Here is a 25,186-nt window from a genome sequence, read left to right as displayed (position 1 = left end):
ACCCAGGCACCAGCTTGAACTGAAAGCTATACATTGAAACTAGTTAGTTTGACACCAACAGTGGTAAGTTCATTTTAATTACTCTGGCATAAAGTCCAAACTAACCCAATCAAGACCTGGACCCAATAAGAATTATTCTTCTTACCTGTAATCGCAAACATCACAATATATTTCCCATATCCATGCTCAGAAGAATCTTTTAATAGGACTTCAGACACCCCTCAAGTGGACCGTACCATCTCCTAACCTAACGTTAGGTGAGTGACGCATCTGCCTCCGTCACTCCCGTCAGTTGCTCATCAACGTTCAAACGCGTCGCGCTAAACGCTGTGATAATGTAAGTAGCTTAATACTTAATACACTTTACTTTCTTACCTTCATAATTTCTGAATTAAACATTTTGTCACTTGTCTACAGATGAATGCTAACGTGAGTCTATGGCTTAGCATTTTAATATAAAATGTCATCTACTGTTAGCTAACACTGGTGGTGGAGGGGTCGTGAGATGATAAATACAAAAACAAAGTTCTGCTACATAAGTTTGGATTCATTTTTCAGATGTTTCTTTGCTTTTTTGTGAAAAATATTGTAGAGTTTAACCTCTTTGGGCCTCAAACAGTTATTTATCTGAAACCATGTGAGGGGAAATGTCTGTTTGGTGGAAATGTAAACAACTTACAGGCGTCTGAAACATGACAAAGACAAATACACACTGATTTCTTCTTGTCAGAGCCGGAGTAGAAAGTACCATATTTCCCTCTGAAATGTAGTGGAGTGGAAGTATAAAGTAGCATGTAACAATACTCAAGTAAAGTACAAATACTTTAAAATTGTACTTAAGTGCGGTACATGAGTAAATGTACTTAGTTACTTTCCACCATTGAATGTGGAGTTCATTATTTCATTTTAATAGTCTTTTGTGTGGAGGTGTGGGTTATTTAGTCTTTTGCCTTTCTGATATTAGCTTTTATAATAGCATCCCCTTTTTTTGTTGGATAGTTAAATAATATTAAAATCCTTGTGTGCTGAACTTTATTGATCTCAGATTGGATTTCATTCACAGAGTCAAAATGAGCAAGAGGAGAGGAGGAGATATCAGGCACTTTTTCACTGCTAAAAAAAGACTGAGTTTAAAATGGCTCAGAGATGATAAGCCAACCCATATTTTGTGTGGTTGTCATGCAGGCCTAATACTGAGCAGGATATGGGTGATGGTGAGTTTTACATGTATGTGCTGTTGTATTAAGGAAGCAGAGGGAGGTCAGAGTGGCAGTCAGCAGGCAGGAGGACGTCAGGAGGACGGTGAGCTTTCAACATCGTGGGTGACAAGAAGGAAAGCCAAGGAGAGTCAACCCAAACCTCTGTGTTCAATTCTTTAAGGTAAGACTGATTTGATTAGGCTTAGCTTAATGCTGGGCCTATAGGTTTAGTCCTATCTTATTTATTCATTATGGTATTGGGACCCGTATTGGATCTACAATGTAGTTTGTTGAATGAGATGTGGAATGTGGACTTATTTTTCTATGCCTTTAATGTTAGTCAGGCACTATCTAGGCCTACATGGTGTATAGTGCTAACATATCTGTCTGCCTCTTTGGCATGTCTTTGGTTCTGGTACACTGTTGTGTGGGTCTGTGTGAGAGTGGAGATGATGGTTCTGCTGGCAGTTTTGATCTAGAATACTTTGTTGGTGACCCCTGACTACAAAAGTTGTTGGGTACTTTCCCCATGAGCTGGTGTAATGGATTTGATTCAACATCATCTAGACTGCAGACACTACGTTGAACAAGCAAGACACTGTCAGGATTGTTAGACTTCAGTTCACTGAAGCACACGCCTGCGCCGTACTGGGTTCCCTTTATGCCCTGTAGCGCAGCATTATCATACTTAGAAGTGCTCTCATAAAAATAATCATAACTCATGCTCACACCAATGTCTATAATGCGTTATAATGTATGTTGATGCCTGTTAAAATGCATCGACTAATTTTTTTTTCACTTTACTACCACTGACCACTTATAGTGACTCATACAGTAGACGGTTTGTAATTTATTTCACCTGCCTATACGCAGGGATTTCATTACTTAAACCACAGAATGATCATTTACAGTAACTTATAAGTTATAATGTATTATGAAATGATTATAATGAATTATAACTATGAGAATACACTGTACACTATGATCAGGGTAGTGGGGATGTCAGACCGTAGCCCAAAAGATAAAATATAATATTTATTACTCATTCCTCTGAGTTATCCCACCTTTCAAACAGATGCAGCACGCCAACCGCTATTTTACAGAGGACTACAGAGGCTAGGTGTAAGATTTAAGTTGTAAGTTTTCCCTTTGTTGGAACTGGATTAGCTGGTGCAACCCTTAAAATGTTAGTGTAAATTCAGTCCTAAGTTCGAATGGCTACATCTGAACTGTGTCGCACAGCTGGTGCAACCCATGTTTGTGACATTGGTGAATGATGGCCGTGATGGTTGTTTGCAGGAGCTCCGTACACACCTATGAGACAGCTTTGCATTTAATTAGGCACATGAGCACCAAATGGAAGCCCTCGGTTGTCGGTGGCCCAGGAGCGTGAGAGAGAGGTGAATCCCAGGAGTTTTAGCTGGACTTATGTAAGCTCTGATCTGATGTGCTGGCAGGCCATCTCTGCCTACTTCTCCACACTCCTCAGCTCCTCTCCTTCCCTCTCTTCTCCTCCCAGAGATTACCTCGATTACTCTGGCAAGACATCAGAAGGAAATCTGGAAACAGGGAGAAAGAAAGCAAAGAATTACTGTTGCATGACTGAAAGTGTGGCTTTATCGTAGCTAGCGGGCAACTGCCATCTTGCAGAGAGGGATATACTTTGGTCAACTGAAAGATTCTGCTTTTTTTTCACTCGTTTTTTCTGGAACATAGCAAATGCATGAAAGTGAGGACTGACAGCTATATGTGTGCAAACGGCAGTTTAGCTGTGCGGTTCATGAATAAAGTATCCGTTTAAGATCAACCGCACAGCAAACTTCAATTCGGCTGACAGTCTCCTCAAAGGCCCTGCAGAAGATGGAGTCGGAGCAGATACATTATTGTAACGCTGCATCGTAACAGATGACAGAACTGTCTCATTCTATATTGTTTTCCATCTTTAATTATAAATCTGTAAGTGAATCAACCCCCCGTTTGCCCCGTTGTGTTCCTGCCTTTACACACACCAGCATATCATCCGGAGTGATTGGCTCATAAAACACGTCTAATCTGCTAATACTGAATGAAGAAAGCCCATCATCTCGCCAAGACTTAACACAAGCCTTCCTCTCCCCCCCTCGCCTTTGTTTCATCTCTGATGGAAATAGCAACACATGGGCCACTGTGTTTGTCTTTAAGATGGCACACAGCTAATCCTGTGTGAAGCTGGAGGGATCTCTTCAGCTACTCTTGTCAGCGTTGATTTGTCAACAACAATCTTTTCATTTCCTCTGTAAGCTGACACCATCATGTCTGTACGATAATGTGATAGAGGCGAAGCCGGATTGATTCTGAACGGGGCGCGTTCACAAACTGGGCTGCCACTCTGCCACCGTACAAGTGGAGCCTTTGTGGGCTTGTGCACTGTGGCTTTAAAAATAAAAGCTCAACAGTTAACAAACAAGCCAAGCGACAAAAAAAAAAAAAAATTGTTGACTTAACTGTGCTGTTTTTGAGGACGCGGGGAGGAAAAAAGCATATACATACTGCAGCCATTTAATCATGCAATTGTTTGAAATAAGGGGGACGAGTATTGAAGGTAATTAAAGATTCCAGCCATGGAAGCCTGGCTGGTGAATGTGTAGCTATGAGCAAAAAAGAAGCAAACAACAATTAAAAAACCTCAATAGGAACACCCAGCTTAAAGCGAGCAATCATGTCCGAGATGTTGGGCCTAAATGAGGATGTTGTTTTCTCTTTTCTGTTCTGTCAATCTCCGCCAGAAAGCGATTTCCTCCTGAAGAGTGGCGGCCAGGGCTAAAAGCATGTTTTAATAAGCGCACTGACACATCCATCTTTGTTTCTGAGAGATAAGTCACAACGAGCGCCGAGCAAAGCATCGGGGGCTAGCTGGAAGGATGCCCATTGCTGCGTATCAGTCGAATGTGCTTAGGCACACAAAAACACACAAACGCGCACTTCCATGCACACACATACAAACAGAGGAGCTGTCACCCTAACTTAAATCCTATTTACCACCAAACCAATGGAATTTTTCCTTGGAGCCGAAGGTGGTTGGCATGTTCACTTTATGCCTCCTCGGAGATTAGTGAATTCAGCCCTGCTCTGTTCCCACTGTGTCTCCTTTTAAGTCTTCCCTCTTATACTCCCCCTTCCTCTTCTTCTTCACATCATTGCGCTGCATTAAATGTGCTTTTATTTGTTTATTTATTTATTTGTTGTTTTTTCATCTGGGGGGAAAAAGGAGTGAAGTCTCAGATACCTGGGACTTATAGCTGGCTGGGGCTGGCAGCTGTGCGTGTGATTGAGGAGCGTGACAGAAATGTCCTCATTAGGTCTCCACGAATGCTGTGAAGAGAGCGGCATGCTGCACAGGGGAGGAGAGGAGAGAGGAGAGAGGAGCGAGGAGAGGTAGAAGGCAAGGAGAGAGGAGAGAAAAGTTTGCGAGCTTTTGACACTTGGCGCCTTTTATCTGTGCGGTATCTCAGGGTTTAAAGTTGTGTGTGTGCTCTAAAAGATATTCATGCCGAAGCGCACACACACAGGCACGAGTTCTCTCGCTCGCTCTCTCTCCCTCTCTCTCTCTCTCTCTCTCACACACACACACAGACACACACGCGCACACACAGTCACATAGTGCATCGGAGTAACTTTATGTCATTATTATACACTATTAATTAAAGAGAAATAATAGAAGCCAGATGAACTTCTGTTCAGCCTAATTATCATGTCTTTGATACCAAATTGCGCAGAAAAAGAGAGTGTGCGAGAGCGAGCGAGCAGCAGAGAGAGAAACGAGTGTATGGGGAGGTTCAGACTGGGACTTGGGACTTGGGGAGTGGAACTCGGTGAGATGAGGATCTTACGCTGCATCCCAATATGGCACCCATAACCCTTCCTTGAAATCAAAGCTCAATTTCTTAATTGCAGAATAAAACAAGACACACACACACACATTCAGAGGGAGATAAAGACAGGGATGGACTACAGGGAAGAAAAAAGGGGGTAAGGGAATGAAGGGATGGAAGAAAGGGGTAACGGTAGGGGGTAAAGGGGTAGAGGGAACTGTTGCTCAGGGGAAAAACGGCAACAACAAACAAACAACAATCATCTGTTTTATCTTGCAGCCTTTCCTCCACATCTCGTCCTCTGCGTGCATCGAGTGATCTCTGAACCCCGCGCTTCCACGGCAAGTCCCCTGTTGCCTTGTTTACATGTTGTTGCCGCCGCCGTGTTCGCAGCGCGTTGATCATTAACATCATTATATGTCTATGATACTGCATGTCGAGTCACAAATCAACTTCCCTTCCATCCCCTCCGTTGGTCTAATGATCTGACTAACTTTGCAACCTCTTCTTTTTGTTGAAATGTCTCTCCGCTCACTGTCATTAAAGTGCTGTAAAAACACACCTGTTTGTTGTCAATGTGACAAACCGCCGTGCGAGTGCGGTGCCTCCGCCGCCTGTGTGAGAGATGAGCTTTACCAGAGTGCGAGGCAGACGGAACGAAGCCGGACGCAACAGGAGTGACAACGGGGTGATCAGTGATGGCTTTCGGGAAATGTATTCAGCAATAAATGCAATGTGAATAAGTCAAATAGGGGGAAGACAGAGAGATGGAGATGTGGAGAGAGAGAAAGAGGAAAAGTCAAAGAGATAAGAGAGAGGGAGAGAGGAAGAGGGAAGGAGAAAGTGGTGGCACAGCTGAGGTTGACACTAATGAGGAGCCTTTGTGATGGGACCTGACAGAGGAGAAGAAAGCAGAATCCCCCGACACCGATGCTCCACAACACTCCTCCGCTTAATTGGGAGAGCCAGAGCCCACAACGAGGATGTGTGTGTCAAAAAGAGTGTGTATCTGTTTTAGGAGGAGTAAGTGAATGTAAGACAAAGTAGACTTATACTATATGCTTACTTAATTAAGCCTACATATTGTGTGTTGGTGGATAAATGTATGTAATTGCGCTAATGTAGGTATTCACAGCTCACTCCGTGTTCTTGGTGGATTTTCACACGTTTCGGTCCAGAATTTCACGCTTTTAGTTGATGCTGGCAAGATACGCAGCTTAGAGCATTACATGCACGCTGATGGCTTTGAGGTTCACACGTCGGATATCTGCCATCTTCTCACATTCTTTAAAAGTGTCAGGAATGCAATGTAATCAGCCCACCCTTCCGTTCTTGTACGTGCATACTGTACACAGGCGTTCGCTCCAGCGACGGCGCTCACACGCTCGCATGAGCCGGGGATTTGTACTCGACATTACAGTGCAGCACTCGTGCACATGCATGCACTTAACAACATGCACTTGTGTGTGGACACGAGTGGGGACAGTCGCTCACTCCCTGCGGTGCAGTTTCCATCTTTGACTCTGAATCAATCATTTTTAATTTATCAGAGGGGATTTGTGTCATGAAGGCTGATGCCAACTCCAATAAGAGGAAAAAAAACAACACAACAGCAGTGAAAAAGCCAGAGCAAATCCCTGCTCTGATGCGATTATAACACACAACCAAATCAGGGCTGACTTGAATAGACACAGAACACAAAATCATATTAAGGGAAATTCGATGTGCATGGCATTACATTGCTCTCAATCTCCCCTCTTTTCTCTTTTTGCTCTTCTCTCACTTATTCTCTCTCTGACTTTCTTACTCCATTTCTCCCTGTCCTTCTTTCTATCTGTCATCATCACCATCGCCTCCTGATTTCTCAATGCTAGTGACCTGAAAAATTTGTTGCCAGCGACTTATTATATGGCCCCTTCCTCTACTCTGAGTGGATCCTCTGTTTTCTGCCGCCAGTAGTGATTCTGCCATCCAGCCTCTCCCCGGGGACAAACTCTGTTAGCTCCTCATGTCACAGGTAGCACCCAGGCTTAACAGCAACAGATTGAAGCCGGATACCATATAATTTTCGACAATACCAAAGAAATACGGGAACAGATGACGGGCAATCTCTTAAACACTGTTGAAATGGGGCCACAGCGACAGCTCCAGTACAATAATGTTTGATTTAAATGACAAAATAGCTCTGCTGCGAGGAAGAAAAAAAAAAAAAACAACAGCTTTGCGATCAGCGAGAGAGGTGAGTCAGGGAGAGAGACGGCGAGGTATAGAGGAGGGGTGGGGGGGCAAAATACAGTATAGAGAGTGCGAGAGAGAAGAAGCTGAAGAGATAGATAGAGTAGGGTTGTTATGTCAGAGGCAGTCGAGCTGCTCTCATCTTGCCATTATCTCAAGCACCCTCACATTACCATAATAATGGCTTTTAACCAAATGTAGCACTCTCCACTGCAGCACAGGCAGAATCTGTTTTAACCAAATGTAAAACACTCATCGACAGGCGGAATCAGAGGGGCTTAACGTTAACATCACCATAGACCGACGAGTGCTGTGTGGAAGGCATGTGTGGGTTTGAGTGGGAGTTTCAGGCTGGATATAGTCTACTGATGTATTCTTGATTATACATATAATGTGTAAAGATCATTTTGTGTGTCACATAACGCACCCACAGATATACATCGCTCTAAATGTTCTGCGGCAACACACATCAGCTGTCGGGTACGTGTGAATGTGTGTAATCATGCTACACGTGCTCTGTGTGTATATACATATGTCGGCGTATAAGCCCCGCGCATGTGTGTATGTGTGCGCGATTGTGTGAGTCAGAGTTGAGGTCCAGGTCTGGCCAGGTACTCTGCATGTGTTTCCCCCGTCCAGATGGCCTCTCTGCAGGCCTGGGCCGGGGCGCAGGGTGTCCTCCTGCCCTCCCGCCCAGCCATCGCAGAAGGTCGACTCGACCGCGCCGCCCGCCTGCCCTGCGATGCTGCCTTCCAGACCAACAGCTCCCTGCCAGAGGAAGAGAAAGAGCCAGAAAATGGTATTGAAGGCTAGTTTGTGCCATCTATGTCATTAAGCAGGTGCATATATAATAATGACCTTCTGTTAAACTGACCACAAACACACACGCACGCACACACACACATACACACACACACACACACACACACACACACACACACACACAGAAATTACTTTTCTTTTTAAGTCATTCTCCTTTTTTCTTCCCTCTCTGATTCTGTCTTCCTGACATTTCCTTACATCGCTGTCTTCTTCTGTCTTGCCTCACTTTCTTCTTCCTCGTCTCTTGTGTTGCAGATATTGTGCAAGTCTGTGTGTGTGTGTGTGTGTGTGTGTGTGTGTGTGTGTGTGTGTGTGTGTGTGTGTGTGTGTGTGTGTGTGTGTGTGTGTGTGTGTGTGTGTGTGTGTGTGTGTGGTGTAAGGTGCCAGGAGGGTGTGGAGACCCACAGATGGTCAGGGTGGTTCCCACTCAGTGAGATCTGGGTCAGAGCCCGCTCTCAGATTAGTGGGCCTCGCTCGTGAAGCACCACCTGCAGGTTTCTGGGCAGACCTGGATCTGACACAGAGGTTTTGTTTTGTTACAGAGCGACACACTCGTCCGTGATATCATATTGTTTCCGCCAGCTCTTGATTGCAGGCATGTCACCTTTGAGTGCACCTCACTGTTGTATTACTCGGTATCGGTAGGGATTTAAACCCGAGTATTCACTGTCTTCATGGATAGGAGATTCAGCTTTATGCCCAAAATGTAAATATAAATTTAAATTGCACAGTGCAGTGGGGTGCTAAAAGCCTTTTGCATGTAGTTCCTATCTCATTTAAGGGGTCTGTCCAGCCCTGCAGAGCTCAAAAACAATGCAGTCCCTCGACAATTCTTCTCCGTGTTTCCTATGGCAGAAAAACTACGACGCAACAGCAAAACAAAGGCAATTCTCCAGCCACCACTATGAAAACAACAAACAACAAATATATGGATGTGCATGACCGCCAAGAGGTTCCCAAAACTTGAAATACAAATGTAGGTAATAGCTGTAAGAGATGTGGAAAAAGTTTCAACAAGTAGCATGTGCTCGGGGTCAGCTTGGCAAGTGGCCTGACTCACTGGAAGAGTGAAAGTCTGCTGATACAGTCGCTTGAATTGAATTTTTTACTGACATTGAAAGCACAACCAGTTTCTTTGCAGAATTAAGGCTTTGTTCAGACAGACAGCGACATGCAAAAAACAAACATTATTATTATTTTTTACTACCTTTCAATATCACTGCCAATATTACTTTCTTCTATTTTAGTTCATTTTTAGTTTGCTCTTGTACTTAACTTATCTCACTTCTATTTCTATTTTATTAGGCACTGATTTTTGCATTTACTCCTTAAACACTCAAACACATTTTATATATTATTTTATATATTTCACTAATATTCTTATAAGAACTGGGCCCTCTTTTTGTGCATACTTTTGTACTGTATGCGTTTATACTTTTCAACATTTAGTCACCATGTTAACCCAAAAAGACACATGCCCACCAACACAGAGGCAGGGCTGGGTTCTGTCTGAACACTTGGCAGCACAATAAATCACAAAAAAACTGCAGAAAACTATAGTACGTGATAGGAAAGGGATTGTGCTTTCAAGAGAAAAAAAAGAACTACGTTTGCAACTAAAGCCACATTAGCTGCCTTAATGCTCTCTTTGGTAAACGTCCAGTAGATGCTATAGAGCCGGCCAGTCAGTAATCTATGGCTCATAAGTGGGCATGACAGAACATACAGAGGGGTAATGGTGTCACCGCGTGTGGAGCAGCTTCCCATTGGTTTAAGCCACAGCATGCCAGTACAGATTCTGTCAGCTCTCATTCTTTCCAACGATGCTCATGTCCTTCACACACACACACACACACACACACTTATATGTCAATGCACACACATGTATGTATGCTGGTACATGCACTAACACGTGCGTAGACGCTGGCACACACACACACACACACACACACATACTCCAAACCAGCCCAATGAATTAATTACAATCACAGCCTGTGTGTTTGTGTGTATGGGGTGCTAATAGGAAGTGACAGGGGCTGCGGCGATGTACTCATCACTCCGGGCTTCCTGCCTTTCCTCACCGCCCCTCCTGACGCCCCCCCAATCACCCAGTTCAGCTTGACATTTCTATCTTTGTAGTGTGGTCACCTGTCATTCTTTGAGCTGCCTGTTAGCTCATCACTTGTACCAGCACAAGGGCATGTGCATGGACACACACACACACACACGCACACGCACACACACACAGATACACAAATACATGACAGAAGCATGCACATACACTTGTATGTCTACTCTCACCTAGTAATTTTGCACGCATACACTGAGAAAGAAATACAAAAAAAAAAATCAAAAAACGCTCACAGCTTTCACCAATATGGCATATTTGTGTGTACCTGGACACAAAATCACACCATTTATTTAAAATGTTAGCATTATGTCCTGGTTATTATTATTGGCCTATACAGGATGAATGTTAATGAAGACTGACAATATGTCCCCACAAGTACAGCAGGACAACTTTGTGTGCATAAAGGTGCAGAGGTCAGGCGCTCCAACATGTAGTGGAATAAAATGAATAAAGCCTCCACAGCAAATATGTGACTTCTCACCTCATTCATTATGTAATGGGAGTAACAGCCCTCCTCCCTCTCCTCTCTCTCTCTCTCTCTCTCTCTCCTCACCTCCCTCTCTCCACCCCGTCCTCCCCTCAGCCTTCACCTTCTGTTCACCACCTGTACGGGAACAGATTCTCTCCTCTCTCCGCATGACACTTCAATCTGTTCTACAGAACATAGGAGGCTTGAGTGTTGGTATTTTCTTTTTCTTTTCATGTCTTTCTATTGCTACATCTCGCACGTGGTAGTCGGCGACTGACATGCCAGGACGCCACCTCGGGTCAAATTCAAAAGGTTAAAGGTCTGACATTTGAACACAGCGCCAGCAGGGTTGATGTTCACATACACGTGACGCGGTCCGCGCACACGCATGCAGGCATTTCAGCATGTTGTGTGCGATTATGTGTGTAAGCATCCGTGCACGTATGTACGTCTGTGACCTTAAACAAATGGCTCATCCTATTTGTGTTCCATATTTGACATATGAGCTTGACAATCTCTGCAGCTTTACTATACTGCCAATTTTCATGTTCACTATTAGCTTTACATTAGATCAGCATTGTGTGAAGGCCGATGATCTAAATATGTGAAGGATGATTGAGTGACACGAGGAAAAAGATGTGAGGGAGGGATGATGCAGATGGATACAGGAAGACAGGAGGAAGAATGAACAGCAGGTGAAATCATTTACATACTCGCTCTCACACACACACACATGCAGGTTATGGAGAGGTGGCAACAGTGGGCTGATGGCTCCTTCTCACTGCTAAAGATACAACTGATGACAATTCCATTAATCCTGTCAGTCCTCTCCCTCCATCTCTCTCAACCCCCCCTTTTTCTCAGTCCTTTTATAGATGAAAGGCTTCCACTTTTTCTGTCAATGGCCTGCAGTCATCTGAATTAAACATTGATTTTATCGGAAGTTTAGTCACTGCGTCCGTGACGACTTGCTGCCTCCTCAAAAATCCACGTGTCTCATCGCGAAAGGAATGCCGAGCCAAGGAGAGAAGGAGGGAGGAGATGAGAGCGCAGAGAGAGGAGACGAGGAGGGGAGGGGAGGGGGGGACATTAAAAGGCAAAAAAGGGAGACAGACGGGGACACAGGGAGCCGATGAGGGAGACAAGGAGAACACAGGGGGGATGAGAAGAAAGAACAAGGGATTCGGCGAGCGGCAATTAAGAGAGGAAGAAGGGAAAGGAAGAAAGACTCAGTGGTGGATGAGGCAGGGCTCACACAGAATAGAAAGGGGAAAGGGTTTTTTGAAGTGCAGTGTTCAAATCTCTCTTTAGTTCCCGTCATTGTCCAACACCTGCCACAACTCATCTCTGTAAAAACTCCCTCCCCCTTTTTTTTCCTCTCATTCCCATCCTCCCTCCCTCCTCACTCCCACAATCAACAAAGAGACATCAGGGCTAATCAGCTGGAATACCACCACCACACAGGCCCCCATTTTTCTTATTCTTCTGCTGAAATATTAAGAAGTTTCAACATCCTCGTCCAGGCCGGTGCTTTTGCTTGCAGCAAAACGGATCAGAGATAAAATAAAGAGAATTGTGCTTTGACGTGCATGTAAAAACCGGCTCTGTTTCACATCCATAACCTCTGGTAAGAGCGGGAAAAAAAGGGTTATGTTGACACGCGGTTCTCGAACACACCAGCCAAACTTAGGTAAACAGAACGGGTTGACCCCTAGCTGGGAATGCACAAGCTTTGCTGACGCTCCCCCCCCTGGCCAAAACTTCCCTTTTTTTCTTCTTCTATGTTTCTTTCCCCTCTTCCTCCATCGGTGGTTTGTTGTTGGGCACCCTGAGGAGACGGGGAGATGAAAGGGAGCTGGTCTCAGGGGAGCACCAGCAGTTGAACGAAGGAGGCCCCGTGCTCTCATCCCCGCAGCGGCGCGCCATCTCTGGGATGAAGCATCTCCGGAGTGTGATGACGGGATCTGGGTCGTCTGGTTCACGCTCACCCTCTGTTCATAAGTGCATTGCACGCACACACATTCACACTCAGACATACACACACACACACCTTGGAGGATATGGTCCCGAGTGAGCATTACTGATAAAAAACTTCCAGTCTCCGCAGTAGTCATGTTCATAGGGTGTGGTAGACTCGAGGCAAAGTAAAAAGCGAATTCAACATAGATAACAGCAAAAGTGCGTTAAGGAAGCAGAATAAAACTAATGGGCTAGTTTTCATAGAATTCATGAATATCATCCTCCTCTCTCTCTCCTTCCCTTTCCTCTCTGAGGTCCTCTGGAAGCTAATGGTGGAGTTCCCTCACACCCATGGCCCCAGGGTGGCACAGCTTTGGCTCCCAGAGTGCACTACTGCCCTAGGAATACCTCCCCATTTGGGTCAGTCTCTCTCCTCCTATCTCTCTCTTTTCTATCTTTCTCCCGGTGTCTCTCTTTCCCTCGCTCGCTCTCTTTTTGCTGCAGTAGGTATGAATAATTAAACCTGCGTTTCCTCTCCTCTCATGTCATGTCTCTGTCTGCCACCCCTCCTCCCGCCCTCTCCGCTGTGTCTCTCACTCAGGCTGAAGTGTTATAACAGAAGTGAGTCATTTAGAAGAGGGAAAAGGCTGCAGATCAAGGAGAGTTGAGTTCAGTTTGGAACTTGGCATGTTACATAAGCTGTCACTGTGTGTTACCGACTGAGAGAGAGAGGGGGATGGAGAGTGAGAGAGGAAAGGTGAGACTGTGGTAATGGTGAACAGAAAGAGTGAGTGAGAGAAGGATCACGAGTGAATTACTGGCGTGCTGAGTGATGTCGCAATGGAGGTGATAAAGTTGCATTTTCACTTAAAGGTGTTGTAAGCTGCCCTTCATCGGCACAACACATATTACAATTTGTAAAAAGGCTCTTACAAACTGAAGGATCCAGGGTTGGACTGTAGTTCATGCTGCCAGGGTTGAAAAGTTACATTTTTGAATTCTGTGTAACTTTATTTAACTAGAAAGGTGCCTCAAGGAAATTCAAAATCCCAGCACAGACTTAAAATAAAGCAGATCTGAAGAGAATATGAGCACCAAAATCGATTCTAGACATGGAGAGCCTGTTCACATACACCCATATGAACAGAATAATCCTTGATAGACATACTCCCATGACCAAGAATATAAAAATAGATATGTAACACAGTAATGTGTCTATCATCACTATTTTCATGGAGAACACGTCTATTTGTGTGTGAAAGAGCTTGCAACTCTGCATTTCCCCTTAGCTCTGCAGGGCATTGCAGTGTCTTTTAGCTCAGTGTTTTGGTTTTTCTGCTTTACAGATTTTGTTTAATTTCACTGCACTCACCAAGCTCGAAAAGCCAGCTGTAACAACCTACTCAGCACTGAACAAACAGACAAACAAAGTTTGCAATTAGATGGTAACCATAGCAAAACATTTAGCAGGTGAAGGGCCAGATATTTCCCTCAGGAGTTGGTAGAGACCAAAAACTGAGCTAAAATGAGAGTGAATATTGGACTTGATGCTCATTAACGGCTGGATTTGTAAAGAGGCAACTGCTGTTTGGTCCTTGCATCAACCTCAAAAAGGTGAAAAAAAACCAATTACATGAAGTGAGTAATGACACTGATGATCATAAAAGAAACATAAAAACCTACAAAGAGTTGTCAAGATACCTTAAAGATACAATATGTAAAAATTGGCCAACTGTTGAATTCAAACTCCAAACAAATAGGGGGCAGCGTATCGCATGAGTAACCACTAACTGCTGCTAACTGTAGCTACTGTTATCTACAGCCTAGATATTAAAGTAATAAAACACCATGGAAATTAAACATTACCCACTCTTGTAAATGACAGTAAAGAACAGCACATGTAACATTACTGTAAAGGGTAAAATTGTGTGAATATGTGTGTCTCTGGGGAACTGACAGCAGAGCAGCATCTCCAGCCTGCAGTGAGACCTGCCAGTGTCACTCGGTGAACACAAAGACTGGGTGATCTCCACCAGTCTCTGATTTAGCCCAGACAACGACAAATGCAAGGGCAACAAAAAAATAGAGATTAGACTAAGACCAAGAATGGACTTGAATATTACAGCCCTGAATAAAGGAGAGTGGTTTCATGTTGAGTTTTATGTCCAACTCAAGCCAAAAAATCACTTATATTCTCTGCCTGTAAACAAACTTCCTTCACCAGCCTGTGATGCATATCAGAAGAATCTCTTCACCTTGTCCTTGTACACTATTTTCACCCGTCTCTTATCTATGCACGCATCTATATCCTCCTCTCGTCTTTCCCTTTCCCTCCATTTCTCTGGCAACTCCTTCCTTCTTTCCGTCTGTCTTCCCTCAGGTGCCGTATTACCATAATGGCTTCTTGTGACGATGATGTACTAAGCAGCGGTATGGAAATGCAACATGCCACAGCGCACATTATCAGGGCTGAATGCATTAGATGTCATTTGGGTGCGTATATGGCTGTACGGTCATTATGTGTTAAACTGTTCTGTGGGAAACAGGAAGCAGAGGGAGAGTGATGGTGAACTATACGCCATGTACAGTACAGTTGAGGTATTCTGCAGCTTGCGTGCAAAGAGGAGTGAGGATTAACAGGAGATGAAAATAGGGAATGAAAATGGTCTCTTGTCATTGTTTTTTACATACCTACAGTATTCACTGCTGCACAACTGTGGCGTGTTTAGCCACTAAACTGGCTGAGGCAGGGCTGTGTGTGATGGCACGACATTCATGTTCATTATAGTGACAGATGTACACAGTGGCAGAAAGAATGCGGATGGCATGATACATGTGTTTGCTTCCTCCCTAAACTGTGTGCACTCATTTTTCAAACTGCATTTTTTCATGCCAAACATGGCACTATAGAGAAAAAAGTAGTGATGTCACGTCCTGTCATGGCTCTGTTCCAGTAGCTTCTGTAACTCAATGCAATCTGAGCATTTCTTTCACCTCGCTTTCTGAAAAAAGGAAACATGTTCACAGTTAACTTTACATTTTCTAAGACAACTCGGTTTCACTGCAGCTGTTGCTATAAGAAATGAATACCTGCATGATTTAAAAAACAGACAACAATTACCTCATGGGAACAGAAAAAACTCCTGTAAGAAATTACAACCATGGCAGCACGTGTAACTTACCATTGACATGTTTATGTTCAGTCGTTGTCTGGTGTAAATGAGTTGTGCTTGTGTTTTTCTTGTGATGGGTGGTGGTTGGTAGCAGCGGAGCTGATGCAGTGGATTATGAGCTGTAGTTGCCCAAGTAAATACACCAACTACTCTGGCTGTCTCAATTGCAGTTCCTGGGCTTTTTCGATACAGCAGACAGGCTGTGTGGCGGACCAGTAGTGGGATAGCCCAATGGCAGCCCACCCTGCAGGTAGCCAGCTTGTTTGCTGAGTCTCAGAGTCACTCTTGCCGTGGCTTAGCCTGCAGAGGTCAAGGGTTCATGGGAAAAAGTGTTTGGTCAAGGCCATTGAGAACAGATTTAAATACAAAGTCATGATATCAGATTGTTTTTAAGAAAATACTGCCCCTCCCTTGACATATAAAGCGAGCCACACTCCCGTGCTCTATAGCTGCTAAACATGTTAACAATATCATTTTGACAAATGTTCACATGATGGTGTTGCATTTAGCTAAAAGCATCTCTGTGCAGTACAGCCTCACAGAGCCATTAGCATGACAGTGGACTCTTGTTACTGAATGAATCAATGTGTGAGATGAGTTGTGTTTTCTTCCTCTGGCACACTAACCTGAGCTGATTTCCATTAGCTGATTGTTGTTATTTCCCACTCTGCTGATTTTGACTCCACTGAAAAACGATTCAGATAAATTTAATACTAAATCCTCCATTTGACGAAAAAATAAGTACGGCAGGCTAATCACTGCGGCTCCGACAATAACCGTTTTTTTTCCTTTTTTTTTTAAAATTACTGAATTGCTTTGAGAACATTTTACTTCCCCTGTGTTTCTGACTCTTCCTCTTTCTAGGAACGCTGACCTCTCGATCATATTGTTTCATTTCCTGCCCTCTGTGTACGTGTCTGTATATGTGTGTGCTGCAGCAGGTGTGAGTTTGTGGTCTGAGGTTCGTCTCCTCACTGCAGCAGGACCCTGGGATGAGTCACTGTGCTGCCCTGGGGACACTTCCTGCCCTCCTCATAAATATAGCAAGCCTTAAAGTGCAGAAAAATGTTCCTCTTTGAAAATGGGCAAAAAAAATGAAGGGAAAAATATGTACGTATATGAATATTTCAGCATTTATATAAGCTCTGAGAGACACTGAGGATCTGTTGTGGAATCATTGTAAGGATTTTTGTTTAAAAAAATTTTTTTTATTGTGATGCACAGTTTGATAGTCATGGATGGGTTCGTGCAGGTGAGAAAAGTTTTTAAATGCAAAGAGGGAGCTCAAAGTTCATACGAGTCACAGAGATGGTGTGCTTTTTTGTCAAATAAAGGCAAAGAGGGTTGGGAGGAAGAAAGGAGAGTGTATCCGTGGGCATTGCTTCGGGGCATCACACTCTGAGTGCCAGAGAGAGAGAGACAGAAGAGTAGAGGAGCATCCTGTCACCTATCAATCTCTCCTCTTCTGGTTTTATTTATTTCACTGTTTTTTTTCCTTCACCTGTTTACACAAATTGTTTCCCCTTCAACCTTCCCTGCTTTTCAACTTATGCATTGCTCAGTGTGAATGCATGTCATTGTTGTGGAAACTCGAGAGAGGGGACAATGAGGCCTCCAAACTCCAAATCTCTCTTTTTGTCTTCAGGCTGTCAAAGTTATTGCTGTCACTTTTCATTTACTGTACAATAACCGTACAGTTTATGCTTCTAATAGTTCAGTGAAATGTGTGTTTACTACGGCAGCCTCCGTTTTTCAAGTGCCTCTGTGCTTCTGCCACCATTATTCCCCGCGTTTGAAATTATTTGTTGTATCCCGACAGAACAGATGATGGAAATCAGTTTTTCGCAGCACTAACTCTCAGTGATTCACGCTAACAGCAGCCTCAGAAACACTTGCACAATCACATTTCTGCCGAACTGGGTGAGGAAGTCAAGAATTAATTTTTAGTCTCTACCCACTCAACCCTTTTTACAGTCACCAGGGACTCTGAAAAGATCACCAGTCAGTCAGTCAGTCACGGGGCCATCACAGATAGACGCTCTCATATTCAGTCATATTCACACTCAGATTCTTACCTAACAACATTTCCTGAGTGTGGGAGGGAGAGTCTCAAGGAAACCCATGCAAACGCCGCACAGGCTGGTAGTAAGTCGGGCACTGTGAAGCAGCTGAGCCACCATAACACCTTCATGAGTGAATATAAGATTAAATGAGTTGTTTATTACATGCCTGGTTTTCAGAGACCAGAGAAGTGACCTGTCCTCTGTTGTTGTTTCGTCGCTTTTAGCTGCAGGATATTTTTCAGTCCAGTGACATTTTAACGAAAGCCGTTGATTTGTTGGCTGCGTTATGGTTCCATGACATCACAGCAGGACTCGTTAAATGACTCTTATAAAAACAAGTCAAGAATCAGCCTAATGGCACTGCTAAGACTCCACGTTCTAATGCTATTCTCTGGCACTTTTAATTACACAAGATTTGTTTTTAAACCGGCCATGAAATCCATCACAAAACCCCTGTAAACTCAAGCTTTTATACTCAGGTTTTTGTATGAGCTTTATGAGCAAAGCAACATTTTGACAGGAGCAGACAGAACCAGCATCAGTTGAACAGACCAGATCGAGCCAGGCAGGAAGTCAGACACATAGAGTCCTGTCAATTTTCAAACTAAACCACCCTGAGCAGACGGGGGATCTACAGCACAGCAAAGTTGGAAGTAACAACAATAAATGCAATTTATATAGACAATTCAACCATATCAAGCAGGCATGACATGCTTCTGAAACGGTCCCAGTCGGATTGGAAGCCACGTGACAGAAGAGACCGTGTCGCACTCTCAAGGTCATAGAGACGTGCCTGGTTGAATCAAGACATCAGACATGCTGATTTGGTTGATTTTATTGCCTGTTGATAAAGCCAGGTTAGCAGTTTCACCCTGTTTTCAGTCACTGTGCTAAGCTAAGATAAATGGCTCCTGGCGGTAGCTTAGAGGTGTAATCTGTAGAATATGGCCAGAATTTGAAGGGTGCTCCAAAAAGCAGCATATCACCAGAGTAACCGACAACTGCTGCTCTTTGCTAGCTATCCTTGGCTGTCGCTAGCTACTGTTAGCTAATTAGCGCATGGCTCAGTTAGCCACGGTGCCAGTGGCCCTGGGGTCTGTCTGGACCAGCACTTTGTATCACGTAGAGAGTCGCCACAGGCGACGGGGCCCAGCTCAAATGGATTTGGCAGCTTGAAAGTGAACATAGGACATAGGACATCAAACTGGGACTAATCACAGCATCCGAGACTGTCAGAGGTCCGTTTGATGATGCAGTATGAAAGTGATGCAGCGGTTCTGACTAAGACAATGACTTCAGGGACGCCTAGACATGGCAGGTGGGGACAGAAAAGGTGTGCAGTGGCTTTTGGTGAGTAGGCTAAGGCTAGCTACTAGCGGCTACATTTCAGCCATATGCAGGACAAGGGATGTCGTAGAAAAAAGTCTTGGAGATGTGTCTCCTTTCCTCTTTGTCCTAAGATGTCAATACATTTTAATGTATCAGCGCGCTGTAGTTACCACTTAAGGCAGCAGAGGTCAGTGTTGATAGATAACCTCACTTTAAAATTTACTGTACTGACGTGAGAGTGGTGGCAATCTTCCGCTATAACTCTTGGACAGAAAGCTAATAAGGATATATCTGAAAATATCAAACTATATCTATGATGGGAATGATCATAGCTAGAAAAATACTTGTTTACTGATAGTGGATGGACATCGTGTGTGTGTGAATCCAGGGTACAACTTTATTGTCCATATGATTCTGTTTGTCACTGATATATATTAACAATGTCAGCCCAAATGCCATCACAAAGATCACTTTACTCTGGTGGTTAAGGAGCTGTTTTGGTGTGTGCCGTCTCAGGTTTGTGGGACTGAGGGGGACAGATGGAGGAATCCCTTCCTCATCGCCCACTCCTGCTTCAGCTTTCATCCCCCAGGAGGACTCACATCTCCCTCAACACAGAGGTGTTTTCAAATTAAATACTATCTAATGAACTGGAAAACCTGCCCCCACCATGCTTTGTCTGTGTCTGTGTGTGTGTGTGTGTGTATTTGTGGAGTACATGTTGGGAGAGCGGGACGAGAAAATGAAAGAAAAACTGTGTGAGAGATTAAAAGAGAGAGGTATTTGCATTGCAATCTAGTGATTGCACAGCCTGTGTGTGGCGTCATGAAGCGTGTGTTCGTTAATTGTATATCTCTGCAGTTCTAATTGCTTTAATTCCCTGTAATTAATCAGTAATTGCAGTGAGGAACCACGCACAGCTTCGCTCTGAACGCAAAAGAACTTTTCAATATGGAGTACATAAATATAGATGAGAGAAAGGAGCCGACGGAGATGGTGTGGAAACAGAGACGAATGGAAAGAAAGAGAGAAAGGAAGGAAGAAAGAGAGAATGAAAAAAGAATGGAAGAAAGAAAGAGGAAGAAAGAAAGAACAGAAGAAATAATGAAAGAAAAAAAGAGACCCTGCTATATTTAGTATTCTCTAAAAGGCCTGAACCATGAAGTATATGGCAGGGTCTCATTTCTCATTAATGTATTCTGATGTGAATGAAAATGAGAGATTATGGGTGAAAGTGGAGCAGTCCCTACAGACTTGCAGCAGTGCTGCAAATAAATCCCCACATCTCAGAGAGAAAACCTTGTGTTGCAGAGGAACTCGGAAGATTTGTCCACAAAACAGCTACACTGTTCAGGAAACATTTAAGTGCACCTCCTGTTTGGGATCTCGAGGTTCACGCGTCCCTGTTTTCGAATGTTTCTCAAAAGTGTCGAGGATGCGAGTCCATCTTTCAGGAAGGGCGTGGCAGCTGTTTCCAGGGAGATCCCTGTCCCATCCGTCCACCGGGGACTCGGAGTGAAAGGAGAATTCCTCCCACTCGCCCTGCTGTTGCAAGGTAATCCCCCTCCCTCCCTCTCTGTCCCAGCCCTCACTTCCTACCTCACCCTGCGCCCCCCCTCATTAATTCCCAATTAAGACAGCAGCCCACCCACCCACACACCTCCTTACTGTACATATTGCACATAAATGCTTTTTCTGGTCGGACTTTTTTTTTCTTTTTACAAAGGTTCGAGCTGAGGCTAGCAGGCTCGACGAACTGTGTGAATGTGCGTGTGTGCGTATGTTGTATAATGATCGCTTCTCTGTTCCTTTCCCCATCCCCAGATGAAAGCGAACCTTTGTCATTCTCGATCGTTTTTTAAATGAGAGTTGCTGGCTGGTCTTCGGTGACCTGCTGAGCCCCTCCCTCCTCCTCTGCCTTCTATCTGCCCCCTTACACCCCTCCCCAACCCCCCTCCCTCATAACAAGCTGGATTCTCATAGATCTCCATCAATTTGTGTCACACCAGGGATTCCCTGAACAAAGATGCCTTAGCCGCATCACCCACAACATCTATGCATTATTAAGGCTAGAAAAACAGCCTGCAAAGTGTCTGCCACAGCCTCGGTTACAGAGCTAAGTAATACAAAGAACAGCGAGAAACAGGAAGACAAAGCAGAAAGAAAGACAGAGAGGGATAAAAGGCTAACATTTTAAATGCCAATGTGGCCACACATTCCTCACCATGTTAGTGATTTGACTGTTAAGCAGAAAGCCTGCTTCGCCGCTCTCTATACTGAATTCGCTCATTTAAGAGATTTCCCAAGATGCATCTCATCCACGAGCAGCTCGTATCAGCGTGAGCGAGGCGAGGCTCGTGTTGATCTCTAAATGGTGGCACAATGCTATTAAAGTGCAGCATGTCAAAAGGCCCCACGTCGGAGAGAGGAGCGTTAAGCCGCCTCATCTTCAGCTCCTGAGAGCCCTCACACAGCACACTGGCTCTGTGCAGTTCACACCTACAGCAGCTGATACGCTGAGATCCATCGTGTGTCCGGAAAGGGCAATTAAAATAAAATAACAAGCCATGTAACCTGAAAATTCCCTCAGGGCAACGATTCACCTTTAAACTTGATTTATGATGTCATGATCTTTGAGAAATCATACATGATTCGCGAGCAGGAGCAGCTCTTACAAACTGAACAATCAGGCTTTAATTTGGGATTTAATTAGAGGAAGTCAACATGAAGAAGCTGCACTGACAAAAAAATGGAGAATACGTTAACTCAGAGAATGCTTCATAGAGTTTTTAGCCACTGATGAGTTTCATTTAACAGCAGCTCCGAAAGGTCATGAACCTCAACTTGGGTCCACTTGACCGTCACTGTACAGATTCATCTTCAACCATGGAGGAGAACCAGGACTGATAACAAAACCACAGGGAGGAACACACAAATTAGACCATAAAAAATGTGTCTCAGGTTGGACTCATCAGTGAGGATGACAATTAAATCAAATGACTCCACACACCTCCACCTCCAAAACCATGAAAGTGCACAGCCAGTGAAAACATTTCTCTCATAGACATGTATGGGTTGGAGATCGCCAGCTGTTTCAAAGTCGTGTGATGTTATAGAGCGACAGTGAGTAGTCAGCGATGCACACATTTCAGGGATATGGAAGTAAAGCAATCAGCTTCTTCATCCTCCCAAAATACTAAGCTGTATGCTACATAGAGGTGATAACATGGCATCAAGAATTTATGTAAACATACGATGTTAGATTATTGTCACCGGTGTATCTGGGATGTTTGTGGTGGGACATGGGGACGTGTTGTCCAAACCATGATTGGTCCCTAAACCTAGCAAAAATGTTTTGGTGCCTAAATCCAACCAAAACAAGAGCCAACCTAAGGCTCTTCAGAACTTTCATGTTGTGCTGGAAGGCGGTCAGTCGTTCATAGCAGACTCCATTTGTGAGCTAATATTAGCTACTGTTGCTCTGTGTTAGCCGAGCGGAGAGAGGCACTGAGACGAGGCGCTAGAGAACGTCCATAAAGTCACATCCTTTGGACTGTCGCTGAAAATCCGACCCGGGTCCTTCACAAAGAAATCCACAGTCCGGCTGCGTTAAACAACCAAGGCAACAGAGAGAGATGTTACAGTCTGCTCACATATGGCCAATTGAAAATGATAAATACATAATTGCTACAAATAGCTACATAAAACCACTTAACTCATAGTGCTGATTTAATTTACTTTTCAGCTGTAATCTGCAAGATCAGGAAATGCTTCCAGGGGCTTTTATGGACAAAATAACAATTGTGTTACTTTGGAGGACTTGTTGATGGTAAGTTAATCATGATCATACACCCTGTTGCTTATCACACCTCCGTGATCTGGCCCCGCTGGCACACACACGTACACAAACACACACCTTCGTGAATTCGCTGTGCACCTTTACCTTCTCAACAGTCGCAGTAATAAGATCAAACTTGCTCGGTGAAACCCAACCTTTGTTTTATCCGATGGAGGCATGAAATGAGATTCTATTAATACCTGCAGCCCAATTGGGCTGGCTGGCTGACTCCCAACGGAGGCAGCACTGAAAAGGTTAGGTGCGGCAATTATGCAGGTGGAGTTGCAGAGGAGATGGGGGTGAGGAGGAGATGATTCTGCCTTGATCACTGGCTCTGAACAAGGTGTTATCAGCTGCGGCAGAGAGAGAGAGAGAGGGGAGAAGGGGGTCGAGGAGGGGAGGTGGATCGGCTGCCAGAACGGCGTTAATGACTCGCCTTGTTTTTTGAAGCGAGGAGTTGCCTTTTCAAAGGCAAGGCAATTAGAGGGGGACTTGTTCCGTTGTGCTTGGGCTACTGCAGAGACTTGGTAAAGCTGTCACCCACCGGCCAATCAATGCCCGGACAGGAGTGACCGCTGAAATACTAACGCACGCAGCTGTATGATGTAATGACACACGCAGTGCATCCACACATACCGGAGCGACCTTTTCCCGTGCAAACACACTCTCTAAACACGCGCACTCTCTGTTTTTCATCTCATCCCGAGCAAGATGACACGCGTGCAGTACAGTTATTATATGTCTGAGTGCTTTACATGGCAGCAGCATTTGAAGCACAGGTGACACAGATAATTGGAACCCTTCAAATCTCATTATGCTGCCTTGCTCAAAAGAAAAGGGAAAACATGGAGAAATTTGCCCCCTCTCGCTCCCCAACCTCTCTCTTTGTCTCTTTGGATTACCCGGCAGCGCAGCAACACACCCACCATTAGTTTGCTGCTGCTGCTGACCCCAGTCATTCATTTAATTGGCTGTTAATTGCTATTCTCTCCACAAGACACAATGTATATGTGGAGCTATATTTAGGCTCGCCCCTCGATGGCTCTTCATGCTAAATTACAACTTTCAGCCAGGCGCTGAAGGGCCCCATTGTGGCCTGTCGTTCTCCCCCTCTGTGACTGACTGACAGGCTGCGGAGGGGAGGGGTAGCGTTCTCCCTCTTTCTGTCCCTCGCTCCTTCTCTTCTCCCATCCTTCCGCTCGTTCTATTAGCTGCTGTACTGTACAGATTGACACCTGGATCAGGCTGCGTGTCACTCCCTCTGTCCTCGTCTGTTTGACACAACAGCAGCAACTTTTTCTGAAGACTTCACCCAGTCTACATCAGTTTCTCGTCAGCGTCTGTCTGGTGTTGCTGAAGGTGACAAGACGTTTTTGTTTGGCAGATTTTTTGACGAGGACTGTGAAAGGTATTTTACCATATATCTGACCTCCCTCATGTCTCTGTGTCTGTGTGACTGTTTTTATTTCTCTAGAATATCTTCATGAAGGATTTCCATGGAAAACATCAAAGTCAGGCTCCCAAAATGGTGTTGTTTTTTGTGTTTCTCCACCCTTCTCTGTCATCGCACGTCCACTTCAGCAGCACAGAGCAGACCAGCTGCGCCTGAGTCATGTAGGATTGCAACACGCACACAAATACACAGACACACACACGGGAATGTTTGTGACACAGATGTGAGTTTGATGGATGACATGGGCCAACTGCTGACGTCATCGGGTGGAAATCCCGGATTACTCAGCCCCCTCCATCTGATCTGTCCCTCTTTCTCCTCTGTCCATATCTCCTCTCATCTGTGTCTCTTCCTCACCGGCAGGACAGGCACCGTTTGTCCAGCTTAGACTTTACCGGGAGGGGAGAGCAAGTGGGGGAGCTGAGTGGGTGAAAGAACCTGTGGAGGCAGGAATGGGGGGTGGGGTTCCTGATTTATGGCTCTGACTTTTCATTTGTAATACCCTGATTATCTCTAGGGAGCTGGGTGGGAGGACGGCGGGGGGGGGAGGAGGAGGGGCGGAGGCCTGATGCTGGTGAGGAGGCCTGAGCAGCTTAATAATGTGTGCATGCCCACAGCGGCAGGGGGATACAAGGCAACAAAAATGCTGCCCTCTTAAAATGAG

At 44.6% G+C, this 25,186-nt stretch overlaps 1 protein-coding gene across 1 annotated transcript in view; it reads left to right on the top strand.

Moving 5' to 3' along the window:
* The first annotated feature begins 269 nt into the window (after positions 1-269).
* egr1 (early growth response 1) overlaps positions 270-25,186 on the top strand; it is a 63,854-nt gene continuing 38,937 nt past the window's right edge. Inside the window, exons 1-3 of the mRNA XM_084352966.1 lie at positions 270-337; positions 1,248-1,380; positions 24,544-24,683. The gene's annotated coding sequence lies outside the window, so the exon portion shown is untranslated. The remainder of the gene's footprint in view (positions 338-1,247; positions 1,381-24,543; positions 24,684-25,186) is intronic.

This window comes from Pagrus pagrus (assembly GCF_965226575.1).
Source record: "Pagrus pagrus genome assembly, chromosome: 5".
Taxonomy (NCBI): domain Eukaryota; kingdom Metazoa; phylum Chordata; class Actinopteri; order Spariformes; family Sparidae; genus Pagrus; species Pagrus pagrus.
This window is presented reverse-complemented; position numbering and strand designations above follow the sequence as displayed.